This window comes from Haematobia irritans, chromosome 2, assembly GCF_050003625.1.
Source record: "Haematobia irritans isolate KBUSLIRL chromosome 2, ASM5000362v1, whole genome shotgun sequence".
NCBI classification, from domain to species: Eukaryota; Metazoa; Arthropoda; class Insecta; order Diptera; family Muscidae; genus Haematobia; species Haematobia irritans.
The window spans coordinates 97,386,925-97,413,659 of NC_134398.1; the positions used below are offsets into that span (position 1 = coordinate 97,386,925).

The 26,735-nt window shown below is 29.9% G+C and overlaps 1 protein-coding gene and 1 long non-coding RNA gene across 9 annotated transcripts in view; both read right to left on the reverse strand.

The window, feature by feature from the left end:
• The window catches only part of Myo31DF (Unconventional myosin ID), a 280,960-nt gene that overhangs the window by 220,111 nt on the left and 34,114 nt on the right, over nt 1–26,735 (reverse strand). The window lies entirely within an intron of this gene.
• On the reverse strand, nt 9,173–9,491 carry LOC142226665 (uncharacterized). The gene is made up of 2 exons (XR_012719720.1): nt 9,427–9,491; nt 9,173–9,363 (listed from the first exon to the last, which is right to left on the reverse strand). It is a non-coding gene; the product is annotated as an uncharacterized LOC142226665 (long non-coding RNA).

Here is a 26,735-nt window from a genome sequence, read left to right on the forward strand (position 1 = left end):
TTATTTAAATGGACTGTGATTTTGAACTAAAAAGTATTGTTGTTTATTGCAAAAATAAAAATTTTGTAACAAAACATTGTTTGGTTGAACTTTTTGAAAGAATTCAAAAAACTGCACGAAAAGAACATCGTTTTCGATACCCTTTTTCCAAACATCGTTTTTCTTTGCGTGTAAAAACAGATTTTGGTCTGTTCATTAAGATTAAGGGATTGTAGTTAATATTTTTTGGTGAGATTAAAAAACTATAACAAAAGAATTAGTGTATTGATCACATGTGGATAATTTAGTTCATTTAAATTTTTGTACACATGATCACAAAAACTTATTATAGATAATTAATACGTATTATTGGTATTATACTTACTAATACGTGTAGCACTATATTCGAGAATGCCGACATTATTGGTCACTATAAAAAATAATTATATTTTTATAGTGTCTATTTTTTATTAATTTTATTTTAACCACTTAATTTGCTTGCACAATGGTGTGGCATGACGCAACTTTTTCCATGTACTTTATAGTGTGACTCACATGAAGCCATGGAATGTGTGACTCAATATGAAATAACCATACATTACAAATGACAGAGAGTGAAAACTATGCAATGAAATATAAGTACGTACAAAAAATTAATAAATTCTACCAAAAGAAATTCCCAAATAGTGAGATTTACGAACGATTTTCAAACAGCACATTATTGTACACAGCGAGATCTTCACCTTTGCTATCTGAAACACACAAATTAAAATATAGTTTTAGAGAACCGAAAGTTAATTTTCATCTGAACTGGTCAAAATGTCCAATCTCCTTTAACCTATTTTGAATACCATAACGGGAAAAAATGGGGACCATATCAAGACAAGCTGTATGCATCGCAAATACATGCATTTATATTTCGCATCGGTTAGAAATGGGGTATTTTATGTACTCAAGCAGTCAAATCAAAATGTTGGGCTATACCAGCATATGCATTAATAGACTCAATATTTGGGACACCTATTTTGGACCCAAGACAACACTGCATTCTAAATTTCATACGAATCAGATGAAAATTATGGTGTGTATGCTCTCAAGAAGCCAAATCGGGATATCGAGCTATACCAGAATAATGTGCGATACAACTTTGTATCGATGTAACTTTTATCCCAATGTTTTATGTTTTGCAGCTTTGTAATGGTTTTTCATGATAGTTATAAAGGGATTTGTTGCTATGGACTACATACATATATGACAACAAATAAGTTGTTTATTTCAGTAATTAATAAAACCCTACAATTTGTGACGATGTTTAATTCAATAAAAAAAAAAAACATTCTGCTCAACAAGGATTGCTGCGAGTTTTATATACATAATCCTTTTAATCCGGCATCTGCATTCTTAACCCTCTAATGCCTATAGACGGTCTTCGATAAAACGAGAACCTTTTAGTAAAACACACCTAAAGACAGCACAAATATGTAAAACAAAACTTAGTCAAAACCCTTCAAGAGACTTTACAGCGTATACTGGATTTTATCGTATTGAGTTTCATTGTTTCGTTTTGTGTGCTTTTGTGTCGCAACCCTGGACTATTTTATAAGCTGGCAGAAAATATGGGGCATTAGAGGGTTAAGAGGTAAGTAAGTAAAACATAAAATTACATTAATACCACTCATTCTTAAACCTTTCCCTATTTGTCATACAATTTCAAGAGATATCTCAACAAATGTGATGATTTCCGAGACTGTGAAAGGTGGCTCATCATCGAACTTAAAATCAATCAACATACGAGAAAAATTCGCCAGGTGCCGAGACAGAAAAATTGGTCGCGTGATTGTGAGAGTGACTAAAGATGGCAATGGGTCAAGTTTATGTTCTTCATGCATTATGGATCATGCTACTTACGCTTCCGATGATGAAATGTTGGTATTTTGAATATAAAGGATTTGCTTCAGCGACTCAAATCGAATGACGAATGAAGAAGGATATATATTGAGAACTGTCCACCAAAAACCACAGATGCAGATTTCGAAGATGTTTGAATCTACAGATTCCGATTTTTTATTATGCCGATGAATTTAATAATATTAATTTGTTTTCTTTAAGTCATTGGTTGTTCGACAAAATCAGTTAGTTGTTTTAACAAACGAATGAAATCTCATTGGTTGTAATTTCCAATAAAAATGTTATTATTCCCAAAATTTAGTAATCCATACAATTTTATGTGCTGTTGTGCTAGACAAAAATTGGCTGATCTAACAAATTTTGTCGATTATATTCTGATAGTAGATGGGACCGAAAATTGGCAAAAATAGGGCTGTTTTCTTTTAGCACTGGATGCAACATTTGTATGGGCAATCCAGAACATCGTTGCACTGGTGTTCTATCCAGAACATCTCATCAGTGCAAATCGTGTCGGTGTTGCCAGATTGTATTTGTGCTTTTTAGATTCACAATAGCAATTTATTGTGACAAATTTATCGAATAACATGAGATTCAAAGTGGTACAGTCTCATAAATAATCGCAGCAGTAAATATTTATTACTATTTGAGCATTTCATACATTAAAAATGAAAGATTCCACTTGTTTTCTGTGATTGTTGTTAAACAGCTGATGACAGTGTTTCATATTTTTTGGAGATATCCTGGACAAACGAGTACTCTGTTTTCTTTTAGTCCGTGACTGCTTAGGGTGCTAAAGAAACCCGCATATTGGTTGCCACAACAAATTTGTTTTCTCTGCGTATGAGAGGTACGAGTGTGTACTTAGAAGTACGAGTGATTACTTGCATGTGAATCGCAAATGGCAAAATATCGTGAATGACAATCTCTTCAAACCTCGTAAATAAAAACAAAACCAGCCAACTGCCTCAAATCGATGATTTGATATTGGCAAAGAAAAAGTGGAATATTTGTACAAAAATTATTTTAGGCAAAGCCGATCGAAAACCATTCTTCGGAAGGTTCGAGTGTAATTTACATTGGGTTTAGTGAATTACTGGAATTTATTCTGATAATTGGTTAATAGTTTTGCTGCAAGTAGAGGATGCTGAATAGGAATGTAATAATTCCGAAACGGCTGTCCATCCAACCATCCTGCAGTCTATGGGGCTTTGTCCAAATAAATTTGACAAATATCCGTTTCCTCTGTTGGTTCACCTACTCTTGTAGTTTAGTCAACGCAATGGTTTTAAGCTGAAATCAAAACAACAAATTGTTTTTAGAAAATTTTAACTAAATAGCATTACAAACACTGACATCACGGCGATATCACAAAAATAAGTACATAAATAATTCAAAAAAAATTATCAGACATAATTAATTGTTTTAATTTGTAGTTTGAAGGAAAAAATTGGAGTTCAAAGGTGCAAGAATATCTTTCGTGCTGTGCGAAGTTCCAGATGGGCGATTTTGTAGTAAAATTTACTATCCCTTTTTAGTTCATTTAAGTAACGCACCGAAAAATTTATTACAGTAAAAGAAACTTACTCGAAGCATAATAATTCCATTAACTAAAATAAAGTTAAATTGGCTTTTGTGAAATAGATTGTTCACTTTTTTTAGTGTACATTTTTATTTTCTTATTGTGACCCTGTATATAGTAGAGAAAAGCCAATTCCACATTTGAGGAAATCGTAAAGAATTAAACGCAAATCTATCAGCTACTCTCCGATGATGGCAAACAAATTGGCAAGGAGGATGTGATATATCCTGTGTTTTAGTAACCAATGTGTTTAAACATTTTATGGGATTTTTGAATTGTCATAGAAAATCAATTTTGATTCTTGGTTGATTTTAATTCAATAAAGACATAACCCCAAACGGCAAAGGTTTAAATTTCCGCTGGAGTGAATTTTTTTTTATATTATGTACCTTGGTCTATACCTTCCTAATAATTTTCAAGCCTACACCCTCAGAAAAAATCGCTTTCCAAACATATTTTGCAGGAAGCACATATATTATTGGATACTGCCGAAACATTAATATGTTTGTTTTATGTGAACATTTTATATGTTTGGAAGCATTTTGAGCCCAAAAATATTATATGCTTGGAAGAATTCCCTCACATAATTTTCACTTCCACGAATTTTTTTATTTCTTGGCACCTTTTTCTGTAATACAAATAATGTTGAAGAAATTATTCAATTTTATAATTTTTTTTTAATTTTACCTTTCGCCTGGACTGAGAATCGAACCGGGAACCATGCAATTTGTAAGTCAACACACTACCACTGGGCTACGTAGCTGTAATAGTTACCAATAGACAATTATCGTTATAAGTTACATTTATATAGCATAGTTTGCAGCGCCCACGAACCGATGCAAACAAAACATTATTCAACAGAAACATATATTTGTTGGCCACGTGGAGCTGGGGTTGCACGTCCGCCTTGCATGCAAAGGGTCCTGGGTTCAATCCCTACTCCGACCGAACACCATTTTTTTTTTTAATTTTTGTATTTATATTTTTATATTATTGAATTAAATGTTTACAATGAAACTTCGAAATGTGTGTTATTAAAGATTTACAGTCAGAAAAGAACAGTGCTTGATATAAACGAAATGGACTGAGCTTTTGGATAAAATATTATTTTTTTATTGCAAAAATAACAATTTTGTAAAAAAAAACTGTTTTTGGTATAAAAGCTTGAAATTTAGGAAGGAATTCAAAAACTCTAACAAAAGAAGAACGTGGAGTCGAGTATAAACATACATAAATAATTTTATAATATACACATAAATTTAGTTAGGCGTGAACAATTTTTTACTAGCATTTAACACCATTTTAAATGCATTTAAAACTTATCGTGTTTTGTACTTATTTTCATTTTTACCCTTATGTTAAGACCGGTATTAAGTTGGCATTATTGTTCTAAAATGACCCTGCTTTGCCTTTTACTTTTCTTTAATAATTCATTTTAAAGAAAATAAACTTTTTCAAACTAGAACTTAATGCCCGCTTCCAATGTCTATTCTCTTTACATGAGTATTCAAATTAAATAATATTTAGACTTAAGCATATCAAATTTTTGGCCTTATATAAAACAGTTTTCCGAAAGAACCTACAAGCGGTTTCACAGAAATTGCTCTCTTTTCATTCTTTGGCTGTGTTATATTGATATCTTTCGACAACCCTCCCGGTTTCCATCTCCATTTCTTTCTCTATATTCTCTATGTTGCTCCCTGAATAAAATATGACAACATATATATGTTAAAATTTATATATGTTTACATTCACACATATTATTTTTATGAAACATTCATGCCCCAAACATAGTATATTATAACATATTAACATATGTGTCCCAAATATTTAGTGTTAGTTTAGGAACATTACATGTTTGCACTTAAATATATTGTGTTTAAAAATTGTGCCTGAAACACATTTTGTTTATATCGGAACATATGAAAAACATATTTTTCTAACTGTGTATTTGTTCATTTTCTAAGACTTCTCCAACAGAACTTCATCGATAGTTGAAAGGCAGGGATCTTCTACTATTTAAGCTTAACAAGAAATTCTTGTGAAACAACTTCGACTCTTTTTTTAGCAGCCACTGTAGCTTCGTACACTGCAATAGGGTTTGCTAACCACTATAGGTTTGCTAACGTATTCGAAACTAAAGGAAAAAATGTTAAACAATTTAGTTTAGCCATTTTATTTATATTAAGTTAAATTGTTGTGTGAAATAATAAAATTTACTTGCTTCAGTAAGAAAATCCTAAACTAAAAGCAGTTAGGAATAGTTCGTTAACTAGAATAAGACATGGAATTTTACTAATACTGTTTTCTTCGCGGGGTATAAGAATTTACTACCGAACAAGAAAATTTTTTTCCCTGATAAGTTTCCTTAAAGTTATTAAAATTTCTTATGAAATGATAATTCTGACTTCCCTTCTTTATTGTAGAAAGCTTATCATAACACTTGGCGTAGAAAAATATTTTAGTTCATTCGTACTACATTGCGATGCAACTCTCAGAAATGACACCGACTGAAATCAATTTTAGGTTTTTTTGACAACCGACTCAATTTTTATACACGGACAAAAAAGAATGTTTTTCATATGTTTGGGTATAAACATTATATGTTTGGAACTCAAATTTTTAAACACAATATTTATGAGTGCAAACATATAATGTTCATAAACTAGCATAATATGTTTGGGACATATATGTTAATATGTTAGAACATATTATGTTTGGGACATAAAATGTTCCTAAATATAATATGCTTGGATTCAAACATATATTAATTTAGAAATAGCCCATAAACATATATGTGTTTGCAAAGAGAGACGCATTACAAATATATATACACAAAGAAAATTTCATTAAATATAGGAAAACTACTACGTGTGAATATAAACAAGTATAAATTTACATATTATGAGTAAACATATATATGTTGTGATATAAGACTTCGCCAAAAATAGTATATGCTAAAGTAAAATATTAAAATGAGTATTCGGAGAGAAAATTCATTCGGAACCAAGATAAAATATATTTGAAAAAAAGAGCATGAGCTTTGTTTATCATTTTTGCATTACGGGCACAATTTTTTTGTTTCGTCAAAACATATCGGAACGAAGGACGAGTAAGTCAAAATATTCAAACAAAGGTAATTAAAGGGATCTTCATAAAAACTAACGAAAGGGCACTATACACTGAACAAAAAGCATGTCCGGTTCCAAAGATTGTGTCTCCACACGGATGAAAAAGACTGTTTTTCATATGTTTGGCTATAAACATTATATGTTTGGAACACAAATTTTTAAACACAATATTTTTGAGTGCAAGCATATAATGTTCATAAACTAGCATAACATGTTTAGGACATATATGTTAATATGTTAGAACATATTATGTTTGGGACATAAAATGTTTGTAAATATAATATGCTTGGATGCAAACATATATTAATTTAGAAATAGCCTATAAACATATATGTGTTTAGTAGCTTGGAGCGCTATTTAACAGGGAGCGATATTGAATTAAGTTGGTGGTTGTTGCTTGTTATTACAAAATTAATATTTTATTTTTCCTTGGGCAATTGATCAGCTACTTCTTTGATCCTTACAAACTGTGTGATCCGCTGTTCGAATCCCCGTCCGGCAAAAGGTAAAATTAAAATAAAAAAATTGAATAATTTCTTCTACAATGTTTGTATTACAGAAAAAGGTGCTAAGAACTAAAAAATGTCGTGGAAGTGAGAAAGATGTGGGGGAATATACAATTAGGCAGAAACAAAATTTTGAGCATTCAGGTCGAAAACCTATGTTGTTAGCACCTATATTACCTGTTTATTTTCATAATTCATTATGATTGTAAATATATAAATAAATAAATAAAATTTTGAGCACAATATTGTTTGGGAGAATTTTTTAAGCATATAATATTTTTGGATGCAAAATGCCTCCAAACATATATGTTCACAAAATAACATATTGTTTTTTGGAAGACAACATTATTGAATTTGGATGCAAAAATACAAAATGTTTGGAACTTAGACTACGCAAACATATATTGTTTAGACCAATATGCTTTCAAACATATTATATATTGGAAGAGATCAAACATATAAATGTTTGGGCAATACCCAAAAATGTATATGCTTGAAGCAAAATATGTTTGGGAGTATATGTTACAGAAGCGATTTTTTATGAGGGTGCACTTAACAATTTTGGTATTGATTCCGAACCAAAGAAGCGGAGAATACAAGTAAGGATTTTAAGACACAATTCTCTTTTAAATGGGGTTTTGTGTACTTGACTCTACGAAGCACATTTCAATTTTTCGCTTTTTCAGCTTTTTTTCATATGCTATAAAATGTCCGTTAAAAACAAGACTTCCAGTAGAAATTATGCTATGTTTCAAGTAAAAAATGTCTTTAAAATAAAGTATTGAAAAACATATCCTATTTTTTAATGATTTTTGCCTTGTAGTCAAGATGCAAAAATGCAACAAATTTAAAGACAGCTTCATTAATTTTAAAGAATTTTTCTGAATTATTAAAGTCAAGTTGACTTTAGTCCAAAAATTTGTTCTTTCATGTTATGATACCCATTTTTAAGTCAAATCACTTAATTATAACGACAACACGACTTCATTGAAAGTATCAACCTTTGAACATGGAAAAAACTCTATATTAGAGAAATGCGTCTTCTAAGCTAAGCAAAAGTTGTATTCTTATTTTAAGGACATGAACTCTTTGGCCTCACGACAATATTTTTTCAGTGCACTCTTTTTAGAGTTGTGAAAGTAAAATAAAAACAGGGCGAAACAGTGAAAAATTAAACAGTAAGATCTATAAAAACAAAGATTAGTTCCTCTTTATTAAAATGAGTAGTCCAAGAGGAGTTGACGGATTTTTTCGAAAATACAAGCGGGCATTGAGTTCGAGTTTTGCCGCTAAAATTATTTCTCATTTTAGCGGCAAAACCAGAATAACATTACATCTTTTTCCGGTAAATTGTATTATAACATGGTGGGGAAAGATCCAAAGCAACAATTGAATAAGTTTATTTTCTTCAAAAGAAATTATTAAGGAAAAGTAAAAGGGTAAACATGGCCATTTTAACGCGATAATACCAATTTATACCGGCCTTAAGAATTAAATTAAGTACAAAATTATTCGTTAATAAAAATTCATATTTATTTGTATTTCTAAATTAATGGTGTTACATGCTAGCAAACAATTGTTCACACCAAAATAAATGTATGTGCTGTTGTAAAATTACTCTTTAGAATTTAAATATAATGTGCTTTTGAATGGTTATCGTTAACCTTAGGATTCGATAGAAAAATATTTTTATATACTCGAATTCACGTTCTTCTTTTGTAAAAGTTTTTGAATTTCTTCGAAAATTTTAAACTTGTACACGCTCACAAAAAATCGCTTCTGTAACATATACTCCCAAACATATTTTGCTTCAAGCATATACATTTTTGGGTATTGCCCAAACATTTATATGTTTGATCTCTTCCAATATATAATATGTTTGAAAGCATATTGGTCTAAACAATATATGTTTGGGTAGTCTAAGTTCCAAACATTTTGTATTTTTGCATCCAAATTCAATAATGTTGTCTTCCAAAAAACAATATGTTATTATGTGAACATATAATATGTTTGGAAGCATTTTGCACCCAAAAATATTATATGCTTAAAAAAAAATTCTCCCAAACAAATTTGTGCTCAAAATTTTATTTATTTATTTATATATTTACAATCATAATGAATTATGAATATAAACAGGTAATATAGGTGCTAACAACATAGGTTTTCGACCTGAATGCTCAAAATTTTGTTTCTGCCCAATTGTATATTCCCCCACATCTTTCTCACTTCCACGAGATTTTTTAGTTCTTAGCACCTTTTTCTGTAATACAAACATTGTAGAAGAAATTATTCAATTGTATGATTTTTTTTATTTTAATTTTACCTTTTGCCGGACGAGGATTCGAACAGCGGACCACACAGTTTGTAAGGATCAAAGAAGTAGCTGATCAATTGCCCAAGGAAAAATAAAATGTTAATTTTGTAATAACAAGCAACAACCACCAACTTAATTCAATATCGCTCCCTGTTAAATAGCGCTCCAAGCTACTAAACACATATATGTTTATAGGCTATTTCTAAATTAATATATGTTTGCATCCAAGCATATTATATTTACAAACATTTTATGTCCCAAACATAATATGTTCTAACATATTAACATATATGTCCCAAACATGTTATTCTAGTTTATGAACATTATATGCTTGCACTCAAAAATATTGTGTTTAAAAATTTGTGTTCCAAACATATAATGTTTATAGCCAAACATATGAAAAACAGCTTTTTCATCCGTGTATACAAAAACCTTTATTTGTTACACAATTTTTATTTTTGCAATAAAAAAATAATATTTGATTTGAACTCAGTCCATTTCGTTTATATCAAGCACTTTTCTTTTCTGACTTTAAGTCTTTTATAAAACACACTTTACAATTTCGTAGTAAAAATTTAATATAATAGTATGTAATGCTGAACACCTTTTCGGGAACTTCCGAACGAATCTGGAATATATGTTAAAAAATATATTTAAAAAAAATGGTGTTGGTCGAAGCAGGGATCGAACCCAGGACCCCTGTGACGCAAGGCGGACGACCAACCACTGCTCCACGCTGCCAACAAATGTATTTTTAACAATGTTATGTTGTTAAACAATGTTATGTTTGCATCGGCTCGTGGGCGCCGCAAGCTATGCTATATAAATATAACTTATAACGATAATTATCTCTTGATGACCATAACATCTACGTAGCCTAGTGGTTAGTGTGCTGGCTTACAAACTGTGTGGTCCGCTGTTCGAATCCCCGTCCGGCAAAAGGTAAAATTGAAAAAAAAAACATAAAATTTAATAATTTCTTCTACAATGTTTGTATTACAGAAAAAGGTGCTTAAAACTAAAAAAACTGATGGAAGTGAAAAAAATGTGAGGCAATATACAATTAGGCAGAACAAAAATTTTGAGCACAATATTCTTTGGAAGAAAATTCTTCTAAGCATATAATATTTTTGGGTCCAAAATGCCTCCAAACATATTATATGTTCACATAATAACATATAGTTTTTTGGAAGACAACATTATTGAATTTGGATGGAAAAATACAAAATGTTTGGAACTTAGACTAACCAAACATATTATATTGTTTAGACCAATATGCTTTCAAACATATTATATATTGGAAGAAATCAAACATATAAATGTTTGGGCAATACCCAAAAATTTATATGCTTGAAGCAAAATATGTTTGGGAGTATATGTTACAGAAGCGATTTTTTTTGAGGGAGTAGTGTCCGAAATCAAATATTAGAAATCAAATGAAATAATAAAATTTTTAGTTATCATTAGGAGAGAGCCAGAACTCATATAATATTTCCATTCTAGAAATTTTATCAATATTAAACAATCTATAAAACATAACTAAAAATAAACATGCAATCTTATCTTGATTAAATTATCTTCATTACTCCTATGCCAGTTTCTTAACAAAACTTCATGCCTAATTCCAACCATGACTGATAGATTTGGTCATAATGCAGAAAGGTATAGAAAATGATAAGATTGCCTTTGGGCTTTACTAGCAATCATTTAAAAAGTGATTGTAAAATATTTTCAGAATCGATAAGTTTTGGACATGTACTGAGGAAAATATACATTGACAAAAATCTTATTTAGATCCGAAGATGTTAAAAATTTCACGAAAATTTTTCCAATTAAAGGTTAATTGAGTTTTCAAAAATACAACAAAATTTTTAACTGAAACAAAAATCAATCACAAAAATTAATAGCATCTATTATTTTTTTAATTGGATCAATTAGATTTTTTTTAATTGACTTTCAATTAGTTTTTTAATTGATACTATCATTTCTGTGATTGAAGACATTTCAATTAAAAAACTAATTGGATCAATTAATGTCGTGATTGAATCAGCAAAATTTTTCTGTGTACATCCATTGATTGCTAGCGCCACATCATCATAATTTTTGCCTTTATCCATTTTTCTGAAATATACGATAAGATTGTATATAACAGTTACATTTGAAAACACTTCGTCGTAGCGTGTTACTTGATAATATATAGCGGGTTACTGATGATAATATATAGGAATGATTAAATAATGCCCTGATTTTAAATCTAAAATTTGTAGATTTGGAAATTTTACTTTCAGTTTCACGCAACTTTCATGATCAGTGCGTCTTCTATACCCTCAAGAAGTGAAATGGGTATATATGGAAGCCTTACCAAATGGAGCGATAAAAAGTAAATCTGTTACAATTTCAGGCAAATCGGATAAAAACTACGGTTTATATATATATATATATATTATATATTATATATATATATATATATATATATATATATATATATATATATATATATATATATATATATATATATATATATATATATATATATATATATATATATATATATATATATATATATATATATATATATATATATATATATATATATATATATATATATATATATATATATATATATATATATATATATATATATATATATATATATATATATATATATATATATATATATATATCAAGAATTTGTTCAAACATGTTATGTTTCGCCCATCTTTATATTTTCTTCTACTCTCCCTCTGACGTTTCCAAAAATATATATATATACGTTTATACGAAATTTCCAAAGATATATATATGTTTGCATCCAGAGATATTAATATTTAAGAAAATGTAAAGTCCAAACATATTATATTAGTTTATGAACATTAAATGTTTGCTCTTAAAAATAATGTGAATATTTTGAGTTCCTAACATATAATATTCACAACCAAATATATGAAAAACGGTCTTTTTCGTCCGTGTTGTAATTTGATTCAACATTTGTGAAGTTCTAATTTAGCTACTCAGATGTAATATATAAACTAAAGCATTGTTGATTTTCTGGAGGAATAAGGGGAAAATGGGATATGTATATTGTATCCCCCGTACTTTTCCTTTCTACTACATAACATATTTAGTCTTCACTTTGTTTTCTGTAGCACTAACAAAAATTTAGATACCCTTGTTAGATTTTGTCTTTATGAAAACATGAAGCAAATGTAGATAAAAACACACATTCCCACACAAAACAAATTTTGTTTTGTTTGTTTCATCTCGTTTGTTTTCTCAGAATACACAATAATGTTAAGATTTAAGCATAGCAAATTTTTCGGAGCAGCTTCCAGCAGCATAGTTTGACTATGCATGTCTCTCAAATAGTTTCAGAGGCACAATTATTTGCTCTCACTCTGACATGGTGATGTTTCTCAACTCTCTTCATCGCCATCTTTAATTCTGTCTCTATACTCTATCTCTCTCTCTTTGACATCCACAGAGAAAAATATCACCAAAATGTTTCCAATTAAAAAGTTAATTGAAGTTGAAAAATGTTTCAATTAATAAATTAATTGATATAATTAACTTTTTAATCAAACTCGAAACACTAAATTAGTTAAAAAAAGCGATGGATTTTTGTTTAATTTTAGAATAAAAATTTTATTTCACACATTAAATTTTTAAATCAAACTAAAACACAAAGCAGATAAGTAAGTAATTGAAATTAGTTACGTTTTCAATCCAAAAAAGTTAATTAAGTATTGCAATCAACATCAATTACATTTTTAATTGAATCAATTAAACATTTGATTGAAGTTTTCATATCAAATCAATTAATTTTTTAATCAAAAAATTGTGTATGCCCAATTAAAACTGTGATTAATACTATCATTTTCGTGATTGAAGACATTTCCATTAAAAAATTAATTGGATCAATTAATTTCGTGATTGAATCAGAAATTTTTTTGTGTGTCGCTAAACATATATATGATTACACGAAATTTACAAATGAATATATGTGTTTATCCGGAAAAGATCTAGGACCCAAGCATGATATATTCTATATTCTTTACATATGTGCTCCAAACATTTTATACTAGTTTATTAACATTTTATACTTGCAACACATATTATTTATACCAAATCGTATGATAAATTTTCTCTGTTCTGTTCGTGTGGTTAGTTCATTATATCCGTAATTCAAGGCTATTGATTTCTTCATGTTCTACATCAATTATTAAAAATTATAAGATGACTGAACTTCGTTTTTTGCCATGCTTATAACAGCTTCTGTCAATGTAAATAGGACGGACTAAGCGTATGATAATACGAGGCACATTTATGACCCAAATGTGCTAGAATTATTTTTTTATTTCTATTTTTATGTTAGCCTGATATCAATGCAGGCTGGTTCAATGTCCAAATCATTTAAACTAGAAGTTATTACAATATTTATTCGAGCTTATTGGACAGGAAGATTAAGGGAATTGACATCATTAAGTTACTGAAAAGAAAATGCCAGATACCCATCTCGCAAGCCCGACTATACATATATGTTTCAGTGTTGGCCACTACACATTTCCATAGTCTTTAGCGAGATCTGGCCGGGTGAGATGATTCAATTTGGTTCTTTTATGTTAATTTCTTATGAAATCTACATACGAGAATTATTTTTCCCAAACTTAACCATTTTTCACCCGCACTGTGCATCATCTTTTCGTATAACTTTACAATCCCTTAATCTTATTTTTAGATTTCGATTTGTTACTACACTAATGTACCAACAAATCGAAATCTATTTTTAAAGACATTGCTGAATTCACCTGATTGGCGAACGATCACACAATGTCTATGGAAATGTGTAGTGGCCAACACTGAAACATATATGTATAGTCGGGCTTGCGAGATGGGTATCTGGCATTTTCTTTTCAGTAACTTAATGATGTCAATTCCCTTAATCTTCCTGTCCAATAAGCTCGAATAAATATTGTAATAACTTCTAGTTTAAATGATTTGGACATTGAACCAGCCTGCATTGATATCAGGCTAACATAAAAATAGTAAGCTACGAGGAGCCCGTCGTAAATAAGGAAAAAACATTACTAATATTGTCGTTAGAATTGTTGTTGTGTCCTTAGAAACCAGTTTCATATAGTTATCACAGTAATTGTTGTTGACTAGAAACGAGACATTGTGTGATCGTTCGCCAATCAGGTGAATTCAGCAATGTCTTTAAAAATAGATTTCGATTTGTTGGTACATTAGTGTAGTAACAAATCGAAATCTAAAAATAAGATTAAGGGATTGTAAAGTTATACGAAAAGATGATGCACAGTGCGGGTGAAAAATGGTTAAGTTTGGGAAAAATAATTCTCGTATGTAAATTTCATAAGAAATTAACATAAAAGAACCAAATTGAATCATCTCACCCGGCCAGATCTCGCTAAAGACTATGGAAATGTGTAGTGGCCAACACTGAAACATATATGTATAGTCGGGCTTGCGAGATGGGTATCTGGCATTTTCTTTTCAGTAACTTAATGATGTCAATTCCCTTAATCTTCCTGTCCAATAAGCTCGAATAAATATTGTAATAACTTCTAGTTTTTTTATTTCTCTCAAAAGTTTGCCCAGTGTGACCGCACCATTAATAACATCCCAGCAAAAAATTTTTGATGTTATTCCAAAGGTACAACTTTAAAAGCACTTCCAGAAGATGCACTCCCAATGATGTTCTTTATTTTAATTACCCAGGAAGTTCTTTTAATTTAATTTTTTATAACTTGGTTTTTTCATACTTTTAATGGATAATTTTAACTTGTTTTGTTCCAAATTGGTTAAAAACAGAGTAAGAATGCATAAAATTGTACAAATCGTTAAAATTTTGTCGACAAAAATGCTAAATCCAATCTGAATTGTGAATTTTTGAAAATATTTGGGGTCAAACGTTTCCGACAAGCATTAGAATCCATTAAAAATTATAAAAATTATTTATTTGACAAAATATAACAGAATTTTTTAATTTACATCCAAAACATTGAATTCGGATCACACCTAAAGAAGTGATGCAAATTCAGTGCAACGGCTGTTGAAATAAAGGACTTCCGTCCTACACACAAAAAAATATTTTTCTGATTCAATCACGAAATTAATTGATCCAATTAATTTTTTAATTGAAATGTCTTCAATCACGAAAATGATAGTATCAATCACAGTTTTAATTGGGCTTAGAAAAAATCCTTGATTAAAAAATTAATTGATGTCATTAGCAATTTTCAATTAATTTTTTAATTGATTCAATTAAAAATTTAATTGATTTTGAATGCAAACCCCAATTAATTTCTTATTTAAAAAGGTAACTATTTTCAACTACTTTCTGAATTGGCATAGAAATTTTATTTTGATTAAGAAATGTTCATCACTTTTTTTAACTGACTTCGTCTTCTGAATTTGATTAAAAAGTTAATTCTATCAATTAATTTTTTAATTAAAAATTTTAAAATTTTCTATCATTGACTTAATTAACCTAATGTTTCTACCTTGATTAAAAAGTTAATTGTATCAATTAATTTATTAATTGAAAAAACATTCAACTTCAATTAACTTTTTAATTGGAAATATTCTGGTGATATTTTTTTCTGTGTATGACAATCCCATGTTAAATTCATCGCTTCTGCGTCAATTTTGAACCACTTCCGGATCCAAAAATAACATTTTCATTACTTTTTTGGCGACGCTTTTTTTGCTGGGATGTTAGAAAATTCGTTTGTACTTAATTAATCAAGAAATTTTAACTACAGAAAGACATACCTTGGAGAAATTTATAGAATTTGTACCTTTTTAGTTACGTTTTTATTACAATTCACTTAAATTTTAAGAATTTAAATTTTTTGGTCCTAAATATTTATCATAAGTTTAGGCAAATCAAATCATTGTCATAAACTTCAACAAAACCAAAATTACATAATTCCTAAGGTGTTCCACAAAGTAGATCATATACAAATGTAAATATAAACGTAGGAAAATAGGTAAACATTTTACCAATCACACAAAATAAACTCTAGAAAATGCTTTTATCGGTGAAATCTGTAGAATGGATTTTAACATAAACTGAATGCCCCCATCAATACAATATGGGACTGCGATTCCACCTTTTCGATTCCAAATGACATGAACGGCGATTCCTCCTCTTCGATTCCAATTGGCATGCTTATGACCGAGGAATACGCAGCGGTGAAATCTACCCATTCATTAACTGTTACGTGAAGTATAACGAAGTCCATTCGGAATGCTTTGTAAACAACGGCAACAAAGCAACTTCAATAAGAACTATTTCGGACTTGATGTTGATGTAAACACAACGATTAACGAAAGTCTCCGCACTTTCATCTCCATGGAAGAACATCAAATTGCTATGAAATGGAAAGTATCAGTCATAACGAGCGGATGTCAGCATCCGAACATTCGCATGGCCATTAAAACAAAACAAGAGCTGAAGTTTTGTATTGCTACCATAAAAATGTGAAGAGGAAATAAAGGAAAAAAAGAGTTTAAAAATTTTATGAAATTAGAAAGAAAATACTTCACATATTAAGCAAGATTCTACATATTATAAACGATTGGAACTCCATTGGCAAAGATTGCATAAGTGTTTATTACAGTCACATTAATTAATTGTATTAAGTAAACTTTAATTGAATCAATAATTGTTTAATTGACGTTGAAACAATTGCAGTTAATCACTTACTTATTTTTTTCTTAGTAGAAATCTATTTTCAATAACACGGCTAAAGTCAGAGATTTGTGGTCACACTGCTAGAAAAATATATTTTTCATATGTTCCGATATAAGCAACATGTGTTTCGGGCAGAATTTTTTAAACTATTTAAGTGCAAACATGTAATGTTCCTAAACTAGCATTAAATGTTTTGGGACACATATGTTAATATGTTAGAATATATTATGTTTGGGGCATGAATGTTTCATAAAAATAATGTGTAAATGTAAGCATATATAAATTTACAAATTTCAGGTAAACATATATATGTTGTGATATTTTATTCAGGGAGCGACAGAGAGTATAGAGAAAGAAATAGAGATGGAAACCGGGAGGGTTGACCAAAGATATCAACATAAAACAGCGAGAGAATCAAAAGAGAGCAATTTCTGTGAAACCGCTTGTATGCTGTTTCGGAAAACTGTTTTATGTGTTCATTTGTTTTGGCTATGCGCTTGGCATGTTAATAAGGCTTCGCCAAAAATGTAATTGCTTAAGTCTAAATATTATTTAATTTGAATATTAAAATGAGTATTCGGAACCAAGAAAATATTTGAAAAAAAAACATGTGTTTTTGCCTTGAGAGCAGCATTTTATGTATGTGTGGATATGTGTTTTGTTTATCATTTTGGCATTATGGGCACATTTTTTTTTTTTGGTTCGTCAAAAGAAATCGGAAAAAGAATCGGAACGGAACGAGTAAGTCAAAGGAAATTAAAAAACAAGTGGAAAATATATAAAAATTACAAAGGGTTCTTCATAGAAAATAACGAAGGGCACTATACTCTTTTTAGAGTTGGGACAGTAAAATGAAAAAAGGGGAAAAAGTGAAAAATTAAACAGTAAATGTATAAAAATAAAATTTGGTTCCTCTTTATTAATAAATACTCCAAGAGGAGTTGACGAACACTTTCAAAAATAAAAGCGGGCATTAAGTTCGAGTTTTGCCGCTAAAATTATTTTTCATTTTAGGGACAAATCTCGAATCTCTAAAAGCAGAGTAATATAACTTTTTTTATAACTTGGTGGAGAACGATCCAAAGCAACAAAGTTTATTTTCTCTTTTTTTTCTTTTCGATTCTTTTAGATGAATTCTAAATCGGGCTTTTAAGGTCTCTAAATATGCAAATAAAAAGACTTTACTTCATATTTTTATCCGACGTTTCGTTGGTAATTTCCAACTTCTTCAGGGATGAATTTTATTGAAATCTGGCAACGATAGAAATAACAAAAAGGGGGACAAATTACATCTATGTGGAGTACCATAAGTCAATCTCTAAACTTACATTTAGTCTTTTTTCATATTTTCGATATCATTGTTAAAAGGTAAAAAGTGACGGCACATGAACACCATAACATTAAACACAAATTTAAAATAATTTCAAAAATAAATAAATAAAAACTAAATTAAAATATCACAGAGCTTTTTCCTTATGGCTACGATCACAGATGATTGAACTTAAACTAAATGATTGCTAATGTATAAGCAGCATTAGTGTTGTCTTTGTCCTCTTTTCTGTTTATTGCACATTGAATTCTTTGTTGTATTCTTAGGCTCTCTAAAGTGTAACGTTTGTTTACTCTTCTCTCTTTGTCTAAGATTTTCACATTCTCCAAATCTGCTGTATGTCCGAACTCTATGCAGTGTTGAGCCAAAGCTGTCGTTTGTTTTGCTTTTCTTATATCTGCTTCGTGCTCTGTTACCCTCGTCGCTAAGCTACGTTTGGTTGTCCCCACATAGTATTTGTTGCATGTTTCTTTGTCATTGCCTATGCATTTGATTTCATAGACTACGTTGCTTTGTTGTGTTTTTGTTATTTTTGTTTTTGTTTTGGTAAATATTGCATTTAATGTTTTGTTGGGCCTGTGAGCGAAGGTTATTTGATTGTCATCTACTATTTCTTTAAGCATTGCAGTTTCTGTGAGTTTTGGAATATATGAGAGGCTGTAATATTTTGTGATATTGCCAGATTGATTAACGTCGGTGGTATTTTGGGAATTTGATTTGTTAGTGGCTTTCTTAATTAAATTATTTATTATGTGTTGTGGGAATGAGTTGTTGATGAGTATATTTTTTACTTTTTGTATATTTGTTTCTTGGAATTTGTCATCACATAATTTAATTGATTTTTGAGTTATACTCAAAGCTTTATTTATCTTTTGTTTATGTGGTTGGGTCGAATGAAAGTTTATGATTCTTCCCGAAGCTATTGATTTGGTATACCATTCTGTTAATATTGTATCTCTATTTCTGTGGAGTTTTATGTCTAAATATGGTAAGCAATTATTATTCTCCTTTTCGATTGTAAATTTGAGTTTATTGTGATATTTGTTAAATGTGTTAAGTATGGTATCTTCATCATCTTTTTTGATTATTGCAAATAGATCGTTCACATATTTGGTTAAGAATTTAATTGTAATTTTCTTTTCCGTCAGTTCCTTTATTGTTTCCTCGAGCATAGTATCTAGAACTATGTCTGCAATCGTTGGCGACAATGGTTTCCCATTGGCATACCATATGTTTGGTAATACAGGGTTTCCCCATATATAAAATAATTATTGTCAGTTTTAGGAACTGGGCCTTAGGTATTTATGTATGTTCTTCAAGTCTTTTCCATTGCGTCATTATATTTCTTATCGCTAGATGTATAGGAATGTTGGTGAACAACGATACCACGTCAAATGATACTAAAATGTCGTTTTCATCCAAAGATACATTTCTAAGTCTGTCTTTCAATTCATACGAATTCTTTATGTTGTACTTCTCTAATATGAGATTTTTGATTATTGAACCAATGTGTTTGGAAATATTGTAGCATGGAACTTCTACTGACGATGATATTGGTCGTAGGGGCATATTGGGTTTGTGTATTTTGGGTAGTCCATATAATCTCGGTGCTGTCGCTGAGTTGGATGATAGCTTAAATTTTTCCTGTGTAGAAATGTAGCCATTTTTGAAAAGATCTGCTACTATTTTTTCTTTAAAATTAATTATTAAAGAAATGTAAACGTGAAAACGTGGCCATTTCAGAGCGATAATGCCAACTTAATACTGGCCTTAAAGGTAAAAATGAATGAGATTATTCGTTAATAAAACTTCATATTTATTTGTATTTCTAAATACGATACATTTTGAATGCATTTTAAATTGTGTTAAATGCTAGTAAAAAAATAGTTCACGCCTAAATAAATTTATGTATATATTGTAAAATTATTTATGTTTATACTCGACTTCACGTTCTTCTTTTGTTAGTTTTTGAATTCTATATAAATATAACTTATAACTATAATTGTCTATTGATGACAATAGCAGCTACGTAGCCCACACTGAAAAAAAGCATGCCCGGTTCCAAAGATTTTGTCTTTACTTTAAAAAATCTTGCATTGATTCCGAGCCAAAGCAGCGGAGAATACAAGTAAGGATACTGTTAAGACACAATTCTCTTTCAAATTTAAGTTTAAATTTGGGTTTTGTGTACTTGCTTCTAGGAAGCAAATTTTAATTTTTCGCTTTTCTGCTTTTTTTCTTCATATGCTATCAAAGTCCTTTCAAAACGAGTTAACGACAACTTTATTTTCCAAATTAAGTTTTGACTTCCAGTAGAAATTATGCTATGTTTCAAGTACAAAACGTTTTTAAAATAAAGTGCTGAAAAACATGTCCTATATTTGAACGAGTTTTTGCCTTACAGCCAGGATGCAAAAAACGACAAATTTTAAGACAATTTCATTAAATTTAAAGAATTTTACTGAATTCTTAAAGTTAAGTTAAGTCACGAATTTAAATTGAAATACCCCAATAAAATTTTGACTTCTTTGGAAAAATGACCAAAATGTGTACTCCCTCAAAAATCGCCTGTAAGATATTCTGCTTCAAGCATATACATTTTCAGAATTTGTTCAAACAAAGAACTGTTTGTACTGCGAAAACATCTTATGTTTCATCTTAAGCATATCTTTTTTGAGACCCCAAATAGTTAATTTCACGTTATAAATATGAGTTTACTTGCAGCAAAATGTATTTATAATTGTGTTGTTATACAAAACATATGTTTGTAGTTTACTTATTTATATACAAAATATGTAGTTAAATATATTCTCCCTGTTACACACTCTCCCAAACATATTCTGCTTCAAGCATATATATATTCAAAATTTGTTCAAGCAAAGAACTGTTTGTACTCCGAAAACGTCTTATGTTTCATCTTAGGCATATCTTTTTTAAAGCCCCAAATAGTTAATTTCACTTCTAAATATTAGTTTACTTGCAGCAAAATGTATTTATAATTGTGTTGGTATGCAAAACATATGTTTGTAGTTTATTTATTTATATACAAAATATGTAGTTAAATAAGCAATCATGAACGTTTACTCAGATACCTTCACATTTATTTGTAATAGTTAATGAACTTTAATCTTATTGAATTCAGTATATTTCAACAATTCATGCACTGAGTAGTAAGAACTTTTAATTATATTCCACCAGTAAGAAATGCGGTAATGATAAATACGATTTGGGGCAGGGTTAAAGTAAAGAACACATTTGTGATTTAAAGAAAACGCTCTTAAGTTAATTGATATATTGAATATTTAAATTTAAGATAAAAACTCGTCAAATATAGGCTAAGATTTGTTTTGAACATTTTGTATCTTTGGTTTAAAGTTTTTATACCCTGCGCCATACTGTGGAACAGGGTACAGAAATTTTGTACAAACATAATAATTAGTCGTATAGTCAAGTGTGCAAAATTTGATTGAAATCGGTTCAGATTTAGATATAGCTTCCATATATATTTTTCGCCCGATATGGACTTATATGGCCCCAGAAGCCAGAGTTTTCACCCAATTTGGTTGAAATTTTGCACTAGGAGTACAATTAGTAATATATCCATGTGTGCCAAATTTGATTGAAATCGGTTCAGATTTACACGGATGAAAAAAGACTGTTTTTCATATGTTTGGCTATAAACATTATATGTTTGGAACACAAATTTTTAAACACAATATTTTTGAGTGCAAGCATATAATGTTCATAAACTAGCATAACATGTTTGGGACATATATGGTAATATGTTATAACATATTATGTTTGGGACATAAAATGTTTGTAAATATAATATGCTTGGATGCAAACATATATTAATTTAGAAATAGTCTATAAACATATATGTGTTTAGTAGCTTGGAGCGCTATTTAATAGGGAGCGATATTGAATTAAGTTGGTGGTTGTTGCTTGTTATTACAAAATTTACATTTTATTTTTCCTTGGGCAATTGATCAGCTACTTCTTTGATCCTTACAAACTGTGTGGTCCGCTGTTCGAATCCCCGTCCGGCAAAAGGTAAAATTAAAATAAAAAAAATTGAATAATTTCTTCTACAATGTTTGTATTACAGAAAAAGGTGCTAAGAACTAAAAAATGTCGTGGAAGTGAGAAAGATGTGGGGGAATATACAATTAGGCAGAAACAAAATTTTGAGCATTCAGGTCAAAAACCTATGTTGTTAGCACCTATATTACCTGTTTATTTTCATAATTCATTATGATTGTAAATATATAAATAAATAAATAAAATTTTGAGCACAATATTGTTTGGGAGAATTTTTTTAAGCATATAATATTTTTGGGTGCAAAATGCTTCCAAACATATTATATGTTCACAAAATAACATATTGTTTTTTGGAAGACAACATTATTGAATTTGGATGCAAAAATACAAAATGTTTGGAACTTAGACTACCCAAACATATATTGTTTAGACCAATATGCTTTCAAACATATTATATATTGGAAGAGATCAAACATATAAATGTTTAGGCAATACCCAAAAATGTATATGCTTGAAGCAAAATATATTTGGGAGTATATGTTACAGAAGCGATTTTTTATGAGGGTGTAGATACAGCTCCCATATATATGTTTTTCTGATTTCGACAAAAAAGGTCAAAATACCAAGTTTCCTTGTTAAATCGCCACTGCTTAGTCGAAAAGGTGTAAAAATAACTCTAATTTTCCTAAACTTCTAATATATATATATCGAGCGATAAATCATAAATAAACTTTTGCGAAATTTCCTTAAAATTGCTTCAGATTTAAATGTTTCCCATATTTTTTACTCAAATTGTGTTCCACCCTAGTGCATTAGCCAACTTAAATTTTGAGTCTATAGATTTTGTAAAAGTCTATCAAATTCTGTCCAAATCGAGTGATATTTAAATGTATGTATTTGAGACAAACCTTTATATATAGCACCCAACACATTTGACGGATGTGATATGGTATCGAAAATGTAGATCTACAAAGTGGTGCAGGGTATAATATAGTCGGCCCCGCCCGACTTTAGACTTTCCTTACTTGTTTGTTTTTTTGAATTGACAAAACAATATTTGCTTTGTTATAATTTGGATTTATAAACTGACATGTGTTTGAATGTGAATAGCTTTAATAATATATCGAAAAAAAGAGAATGAAAATTCGATAAATGAGATCGGGATCCTAAATTTAATTTTATTGATCCTAGATTTAAAGCTAAATATGTCCCAAAAAAATGTCTTCATTTTAAAGAAGCCTCATCTTTGGCTCCACAGAAAAAACTTTCAACAAAATATTTTCTATTAAAACTTGTTCAATTAATTGTACAATTAGCTTTTTAATAAATATGGAAACATGGGAGCCACCGTGGTGGATTATCCCACCTCAGTAATGCTGGTGACATTTCTGAGGGTTTCAAAACTTCTCTAAGTGGTTTCACTGCAATGTGGAACGCCGTTCGGATTCGGATATAAAAAGGAGGTCCCTTGTCATTGAGCTTAACATGGAATCGGGCAGCACTCAGTGATAAGAGAGAAGTTCACCAATGTGGTATTACAATGGACTGAATAGTCTAAGTGAGCCTGATACAGGGGGCTGCCACCTAACCTAACCTAACCTAAGATGGAAACATCAAGTTAAAAAATTAATTGAATTAACGCGGAATAAGTCAATTAAAAAAAGTGGTAGATTTTTTTTTTATTTTTTAGCCAAAAAATAATTTTAAACAATAAATTTTTTAATCAAACTAAAAACACAAACTCAGTTAAGAAAGTCATTGAAAATAGTAACGCTTTTAATTAAGAAATTTGTTGAGTTTTGCAATCAACATCAATTAAATTTTTAATTTAATCAATTATTAATTGAAATTTACCAATGGAATCAATTAATTTTTTAATCAATTATTTGTTTAATGTCCAATTAAAACAGTGATGTATACTATCATTTTCGTGATTGAAGACCTTTCAATTAATAAATTAATTGTATCAAGTAATTTCGTGATTGAACCTCAGTAAACTTTTTTTTGAGTGTGTAAACTTTTTTTTTGATTTTAGATTTCAAATCAACGAGATGTTTAAGATTTCAATAAAACTCAAACAAAACTTGTTTAACAATTTGAACCAATCTTCTTGAGGTGGTATGTTTCTTAAAATCCTGAAATTTTAATAACAATAAAATGTAAAATTTACAAAAGACACAGTGGAAATTTATTTCTATTCGTCAACTATCGTAATGATTGATAATAGTCGTTTCTCCTGTATCTTACTATACGCCATCTACTTTCCGTTCCACGAAAACTGTGAAATTTCCTACACATTATTACAAAATCATAAGAAACCATACTGTTTGATAGATTGTAAAGAGTCCAGGTGCATAATTACTGAAATGGAAAGATTCCTAATACAACATCGGCACATTGCTGTATTTATGATCGGTGGTGGAGTGATTGTTTCAGATTCCTGCTATTTTATTTAGATGCTGCCAGATATGTCGTCTCCGCTGGCGGCCCACAATCAAGTGTTTTCAATCATTTCGGAGTTTATTTCATTTTTATTGGTCCGTAACCTAATTGTGCCCCGTAGTAAAACGTATTGGAAATAGATGCACTTAAATCACAATAAACTCTACATCATCAATTACCACACAAAGTATTACACAGCTGCTCGATTTTGGAAGGGCCATATAATAGTGGTGTCCTATACAGTGATCGATATCTGTTGCAAACATCGAAGCATCTAAAATTCAAACTAAATTCCAAAAATAATCATTATTTATGCCGCATCTATTATATCCCAGCAAAAAAATTGGAAGTTGTTCTACAGCCATTTCTTTTTAAGCGCATCCCGGGATCCTTTATCCATTTGTTCACTTCCCATGAAGTTATTTTGAATAATTCGCAGAAAATACGCTATTTGACTGTGAAAAATTAAGTGTTAGCCAATTAAATGAAAATCAATAAAAAAGTAAGGAAAGTCCAAAGTCGGGCGGGGCCGACTATATTATACCTTTCACCACTATGTATACCAAAATTTTAAAAGGTTTATATTCCTAAATACAAATATTTAAATATGAACCGATTTGGACAACATTTTTTAAACTTTCACAAAATGTCTAGACTCAACATTTATATTGGTTAATGACCGGGACGGACCCCAATGTTAGTAAAAAAATATTGGAAATATTTAAATTGCATAAAATTTCGAAAATCTGCATTTATGATTTACAGGACGATATATACGAATTAGAGTATAGGTAAATTTGAATCGTTTTTGCGAGTTTTCGACTTAACAGTGACGATTTTTGTTTAAGTTCAAATGCCGTTTTCTTAGCTTTTCTTAAATCATATAATCATTTTCGAGAGTAATCCCACCGTTAGGATTTGTCTATACCTTTTCTGCCTTTTGGTACGAAAATAAGGACCTTTTCTAACGTCAAATGTCATCAACCCCCGCATTTCGGCATCCAAGCTTTTGGAGATTCTTACTTTGTCACTCTCTCGCTTTAGCTTTTCTTCTACGAAGGTAAATATTGTTTCACAAGCAATAATTTATTAAAAAAAGCCTCATATTTTGGTTCAATTTCTAAACCAGTGACTTTTATTTCTTCTCTCCCTTTATGTGGCACGCATTAGTTGGTCCTTCGAACCGGATAATAATTGGAGGGAATTGATTCGCCCTTTTTTTTTCTTCCTCGAAGGCAAAGGCTACGCCACCAACAACAACAAACGATCGACGATCACCATCCTCTACGAGGCATTTTCAATTTATTAAACATATATTTATATTATCAACAACCAAGGTATGTACTTTCAGTGGTAATTAAAAAGTGAGCATATCCTTCGGTGTAAATACGAGTATAAATAAAAACAAAAGTAAATACTGGCATACGGTCGCTTTACAACTCGTATTTTATATCGGTTGTACATTAATTCTCTAAGGCTATTTGGTCACAATTCAAAAATCAAGTTTCCAGAACAAGCTCATATAGCTCTTGAAGTAATTGAGGTAGGTTTTCAAAATGACAATTTTTGTTCTACATGCTGTTAGTACAAGTAAAAACAGAAGAAAAATAAAAGTTTTCAAAGGGTTAAGAAACTGTTAAGTGCGGGTGAAGTGTCTTAGCGAATCTAAAAGAGGTAAGCAATTTATTTATACACTGTTAGAAAAATATGTTTCTCATATGTTCCGATATAAACAAAATGTGTTTCGGGCACCATTTTTAAACACAATATATTTAAGTGCAAACATGT